The 6,974-nt window shown below is 33.5% G+C and overlaps 1 long non-coding RNA gene across 1 annotated transcript; it reads right to left on the bottom strand.

The window, feature by feature from the left end:
• Positions 1 to 280: 280 nt before the first annotated feature.
• Positions 281 to 3,554, bottom strand: LOC143243382 (uncharacterized). The gene is made up of 2 exons (XR_013024391.1): positions 3,289 to 3,554; positions 281 to 464 (listed from the first exon to the last, which is right to left on the bottom strand). It is a non-coding gene; the product is annotated as an uncharacterized LOC143243382 (long non-coding RNA).
• Positions 3,555 to 6,974: the final 3,420 nt, after the last annotated feature.

The raw sequence follows: 6,974 nt of genomic DNA, 5'->3' as shown, positions 1-6,974 counted from the left end.
CTAATATTGAATTAAATATTGAACCACATTGAAACATAAAGTAGGTGGAAGTTGCAAGCCTAGTAGGGAATATAAACATTTTCACATATTGAAGGATGTAATGAACGATAAGAAATCTTATTGAAAATAGTATGAAAACTGATATTTTAGGATATGTACAGTGATCTGATATAACATCCTGTGTGTACATATAGTCTTAAATATTTACAAAACAGTGCCTAACAAAGATTTGGGGAACCTTATTACATTGTCTTTCCAAAATAAAATTTGGATCACACAATAAAACTTCAAACACATATTTATTTAAAAACATTTCCAGTATTCTTAATTTATCCAATAAAAGAGGTAGATGAACAGAAATATATTTTCTCCCTCATCTTATGTTATGAAGTCTCCATTCACACCTCAGCCAATAAAATTAAAGTTATCTCACCTCATTATGCTGTAGCATATGCGGAAGAAAGCTGAAAATGAAAATAAACCATTAGTTATAAATATAACCAGACAAATAAAACTGAACATAACACATGGCAAATGATAATGTAATGTAATATTTAAAATTAATATATAAATAAAATCAGGAATAATATATTTATATCAAACACAAAATTTATAAATAAAAATGTTGATTAATTTATTGAAGAAATATGTAGAGGAATAAATACTTTTTGCAAGTATAACATTATATAACATTAAATTATATTATGGTCTGTTATTTTGTATTTTAGCCATGTCGAGCTATCTGACATCTTCACTTATAAGAATGGAAACTCTGATTTTATCGTTGTAATTCTGTAGAATAAGTGCTGTACCACCCTGAGTTTCCAAGGATTTCCAAGCATGCCAGTGTTTTTCAATATTATAATCTAACCTAGACTGTAACATCTATATGTGTAGGTACGTCAGGGCAAAGTTTAGACTTCCTAATACAGCCACAAGTTTTTCATGTGTTGTTACTGATATAGTCACCACTATGGTTGCCTTCAAACTTTACTAATCTTGGCTCATTTATTATAGATGATATTTAAGTCATGGTGTGGGGTATGCTTCCTCGTTAAGCAGAGATGAATTCCTTTCAGATGGACCAAAATTATCAAGAGGTTTTAGAGATGTCACAGAAAACTAAAGTATATGGTTACTTTCTAGTGAACATTTGTTGGTGCCCGTGAAAAGTTTATCATATAATATTTTACTTTGTCTTTCAATTTAATTTGTAATAAGACATATCCAATACTTGCACAATAAAAATATTTTACAGTTTTACTGACATTTAAATCTGAATAGTTTAATTTTGATCTGAAACAGCTTCGTTTTTGTTTTGTTTTTCTAAAACTTTTCCAACTCATAAATAAGACACCAAGACTGACATTCTGATGAACTTTTGGCTTAACTTAAAAAGTCACTGATAATTTTGCCTCCCGCTAGTACAGCAGTAAGTCTACGGATTTACAATGCTAAAATCAGGGGCTCGATTCTTCTCGATGGGCCAAGCAGATAGCCTGTTGTGGCTCTGCTATAAAAACACACACACACATACTGATAATTTTAACATAGTTTGTTTTTAACAAAAAGCTTTGACACATGGATTAACTTTGAATTAAAAGATCCAGAACTAATTAAACTACCACAACCACTCTAAACATTTCATAATTATTTAATCAGCTCAGCCATGAATAACAAAATTGAAATTTGCACAAAAATTATGTTTCAGATGTAATTAATAAAATTTACAAAACAGAAGCAAGTTTTAAATATAAGATAATTAAAAACAAACTTAAAATAAATATTTATTTTTCTTTAGTGAAAATATCATGAGTTGCAAGGAAGACACTTTCTTTGATGACTGTGTCAACACAGAAATACTTCAATAAAATCTTCTCTGTGATGTAATGATGTGGTGAATTTTTAAACTAAAATATTTATAAAATCGTTTTACTCACGGATGGTAAATGTTACTGAATGTCTAGCATGAGTAGATTGTTATAAAACTATCAGACAATTCCACTAAAATATCCTATGCCCAATCACCTTCAGCACGAATATATACAGTTATTACTTCTCACAGTATATCACAACCCATTTCATTTACTGTAAATATCAACCCATGCAACACAGCACCAACCTCACGTCTGTAAAACTAATCATAGAGTCACCCTTACCTGACATTAAAACATCAGCCAACTGCTCACAAATACCGATACTTACACTGTAAAAATCACAAATGCTATCATCAAGGTAATCGAAAATACTATCTTAGTCACACAGAAAATCCTTAATATCAGTCACTGGCAGCTAACCACAGAAATTCATAACTTCATAAAAATCAGAAGGTGCTTGCACAGAGAAATAATTTTTACAAGAAACACTAGCCTCCAAATCTTAATAAATGACACAAAGAACCACATTAAAAATTAATCGTAACCCAGCATTACGAAAAGTGATAAAGCTTCTTTCTGCCAGTCAATAGATAACCATAGACAGGATCCTACAAAGTTCTAGAAAAAAATTCAAAACAATTTCCAATGACAAATCTACTTAAATATATACAACAATTACGACACTACGAAGACCAAGCCAAACTACCCATAGATTATTATTCTACATTAATGATAATATAAAATACCTATATAAGACCTATTGTGGAATATGGATGTCAGTGACATACAGCATGCCTCACATCTATGTAAAACTTGAATTGAGGTTGTTGTTTGTTATTAAGCACAAAGTTACACAAAGAGCTGTCTGTGCTCTGCCCACTACAGTTTCTAGCATTGTAAGTACACATTGTGCTGTGCCACTGAGAGAGTGTGGGGCTATAACTTGAGCCTACCCAACTAAAAGCAGTACGAATAGCCAACCAAATCCACGTGTATACAATAGGCTCTTACTTATAGAAAACAAGCAATTCAATATCATAACAAACACGTTTCTTATGACCAGCTAAAAAATACTAAAATAAGACCAAAACCAGAAATAAACTATTCAATATTGCACAAACACCAGCCTCATGGAGCAAATTGATCTCTTCTTCAAATCACATCAGTCACAAAACAAACACTCCAACAACCAACTTGAGAATTTTACCTTGTGGCTCCACCTCCCATCTTTCTTAAGGCTACCGACAATAATGAACAATGGGCTAAATATATTCATTAATAATCATATGTGGTCATGTTCTCTATTTTACCAATATATTCAATGTCTAGTGATTATATAGTTTGTGTTTTATATATATGAACTGTATAAACATAGTAAATTGTACATTCTGTTAAATCTAATATTAATTACCATGCACATGATTGTATCCGAAATTGTAATATGTAAGTGTCCTTTGTGATGCATTAACTCTTGTTCTGGCTTTGCGTTTTCTCTGGGACGTGGTGCGCTGGCCGACATGGGATGGGTCTCCGCTATCTGGATCTGCTGCTCGTGATAAGTTTATAAACTTCACGCTAGAAGTTTCAAAACACCCCTTGTCAAATCACCACCAAGAAGACAACTATCCTTCAGGCTTCCTTCACCTTTTTTTTTTTTTTTTCAAGTCTGAACCATGAATCAACTGTTCAGAGAAACAATTATTAACCCATTAAAATTATTTAAAGCCAAAATGGGCTCAAATAGAAAATCATTAATTTCTGAGAACCCACAGGTTTCTGATAAACCTAAAATAACTATCAAGTTTTTTAGCTTAGCTTAAAATAATAAAATAAAATTGGAGGCAAAACTAGTACCTGCACTTACAGTATTAATTAATTAAGCCACGTGATGATGTTTTGTTTTTTTGTTGTTGTTTTACCCATCATCATGCTCCAAATTGAACAAAACTGGTGAATCAATAAATGAATATTTGCTGTAAAATTCTTATCAACGCTTCAAGTGTAGCAAACACTTTGCCAATTGTGATTTCATTTTCTCACACCCAAGGTGTTTTGATTAGAAACAAAGATCAAAATCATTGAAGTAAAATTCATGTAAACCAGAAGAACTCTTGAAGAACCCTAAAACCTCCTTTATTAAAAACAATACCAATCTCTACAACAAAACTATTTTACTTATATCACAATCTCTTAAATAACTAGGATCAAGTAGTAATCAGTTTATGATAGTTTACTTTAAAAATACTTTAGTGTTGATTTTAAACATTAACTATATTTTATATCATTATCAATCTACAATAAATTTCATTCCTAAACTATTCAAACCAAAGATACAGTAATTGCCATTTGGTATTTCACCACGTGCTCCACAGTCCTTACAAGTATTTCACAATTCAGTGGTTAAAATAAATCACGGTTATCACCCTAATAACTGTGATAACAATAATCACAGTACTGGTTATTTTTTTCTCTTTTAGTGTGATCTTCATTATAAATATTATACATACTAGTTCTACTGGTTTGACAGTTTTCTTCTTTTTAGATATCATAACACAGAATCATGGTTATGTGTTGTAGTTTTTAACTCAACTAAAAATAACTGTTAACACAAGCCACTCACCCAAATAATTTGTATTCAAACACAAAACTTCCTTCAGATTTTCTCTCCCCTTCAAAGAAGCTGTAAAAATCTTACTGCATAAAAAGAAATAAATGCAAAAATAACTTTTATTGTCATAATTACTTTAAAAACACTCTGGCTTTGAACCCATACCTAAATTATTTAAATTTTTTCTGAAATGCATTGCTGTTTTTTAACTCTTTGTTACAAATTAACTTGTACTCACTCACTTATGTTTCTTTACTCAATAATCAGCATGAACAGACATATCTGTACAACTATCAATTAGATAATTAACTGTAACAATGCTGCCACACCTAATCGTTTAATAAATTAAGTTTATAAAACGTTTAACCTCAGTCAGATGAGACAGGAATAGTTTGTGCATTTTAGATTTTACACTTCATGAGCTCTTGGGATTTCATTTCCATGTTGTTCTTTACTTATGTGATACTTTTATATTTACTAAACACTCAAGTTTTCTGTCATATATCAGTTCCATATACTATTCTACATGACTGGTTACATGACTATAGTTTTGATAATTATCAAACAATTTCTCTTACATATATATGATAATTTATTTTTCTCACTCGTGACACAATAACTTCCTCATTGACAATCATTTTGATTGTGTTAAACAACAAAACCATCATGAATACATTAACTAAGTTACTTGAAACAGCTATCATGTCTTCATCAATTATAAATCAGAGTATAGTCATTATTATTATATTAATCAGGTTCTGTAAGATAGTCATCATCACCTTTATAGTTACGTATCTCAAGATATCCGTCATTACCACTTCAGTCACATGCATCAAAACAACTATTATGACTATCGAAGTTAAACATATTAACACGGCTATCACGACAACATTAATCAAACAGCTCATGAGAACTATCAAGATTATATTAACTAAACAACTTAGGTTAACAACTGTAAAGACGTTATTTGAATGTTTTAGTGTAACTATCATGATTGAGATAATGAAACAGATTACGATAATCAGATATTTTGTGATATCCATCATGGATACATACGGTAAGTAACTGCTTTAGGACAGCTATCACCAGTACTTTAATTAAATGTTTCAAGATATCCATAAAGATTTCTTTAGTCACATATTTGAAAGCTTCTTTCATAACTTCCATAGTAACACCATATCTCCTGGCAATTGTCATTACTTTAATTAACAAGCATAAGGAAGCCATTATTGACACTGTGATTAAAAACCTAAAGACAACCAGCATGGTGATATTAATCCAACAGTATATTACAGGCATCACCAATATATAAGTTATACACTCCAGAAGAAGCATCGTTAGAATGTTAATTAAATTCTTCCAGACAGCCATCGTGATTACCTTTAGTAAAATTAGTGTTGTGAAATACACTGCTGGCCAAAATTTTAAGGCCAATGAACATAAAGAAAAAATATGCATTTTGCGCTGTTAGACTCAACCACTTATTTGAGTAGAGCTTCGAAAGATGACAATAAGAAATGGGGAAAAAAAAACTTTTTTAGCATTTAATAGGGAAAATGTGAACACTATGAAATTAACCTACATACTAGCTGGTTAAATGTTTAAAAACCATACCAAAATGAAGTCCTAAACAGGGTAGGAAATGCCCAACAAGAGGTCGCAGGGAGTTTGTCAGGATGCCCATTGTCCCCCTCGCTTTATGCATTGTTGATCGAGTGCCTGCTCTCTTCTCTGTATCACTTGGTCTTGGTGAGTGGCCTCCAGTTGCCGGGGGTACGAGCGTGACATACATCTCGCATGCAAACGATGTGAACCTCTTCCTCAAGAACCTAACATCGTTGGGTTCTGCACTGGTCAATGTCCACCATTACTCTCTGGTCAGTGCTGTCCAGCTCAATTATCTCATGTCTCGGTATTGGGGGTTGAGCAAATGGGCCTCGTCTGCCGACTCCCTGTTTGGTATGGCCTGGACCTCCTACCAGGTCACTTGCTTTGATGTTCATCTTCTCATGAGCCCGGGTTGCTTGGGACGGGGTGGTGCAATGTATCAGTTCAGCAGTGCACGATTACTGCTACTGCCCCACTAACTTGTGTGACAGGGTGGAGGTGGTGAGAAGGATGATACTCCCCTTGGTCTGGTACCTTGGGGCTGTTCTTCCTCTGTATGACTGCACTGCATGGGCCATTGAGCACCACGTCTTTGCCGTTCTGTGGGGTGGCAAGTCTGAGGCTGTATCTCAGCTTTTCTCGACACTGCTGCCTCGTAAGGGAGGTCTGGGCATAACTTGTGTCAGAATCCAGTGTCTCTCTCTCTTTCTGTCTACTGCCTTTCGCTGTTTGTCCTTGGAGGGTCATCCCTGTTGCCACCTCACTCGATTCTTGGTTGGCAAGGTCGCAGGCATTTTGGTGTTCTGTTGAGCCTGCGAACTTCTATGTTTTTGACCCTCCTTCCTGGTATGTTGACGCTGCTGCGGCGATTTCATGCTGTG

This window comes from Tachypleus tridentatus, unplaced genomic scaffold, assembly GCF_004210375.1.
Source record: "Tachypleus tridentatus isolate NWPU-2018 unplaced genomic scaffold, ASM421037v1 Hic_cluster_2, whole genome shotgun sequence".
Lineage (NCBI taxonomy): Eukaryota > Metazoa > Arthropoda > Merostomata > Xiphosura > Limulidae > Tachypleus > Tachypleus tridentatus.
This window is presented reverse-complemented; position numbering and strand designations above follow the sequence as displayed.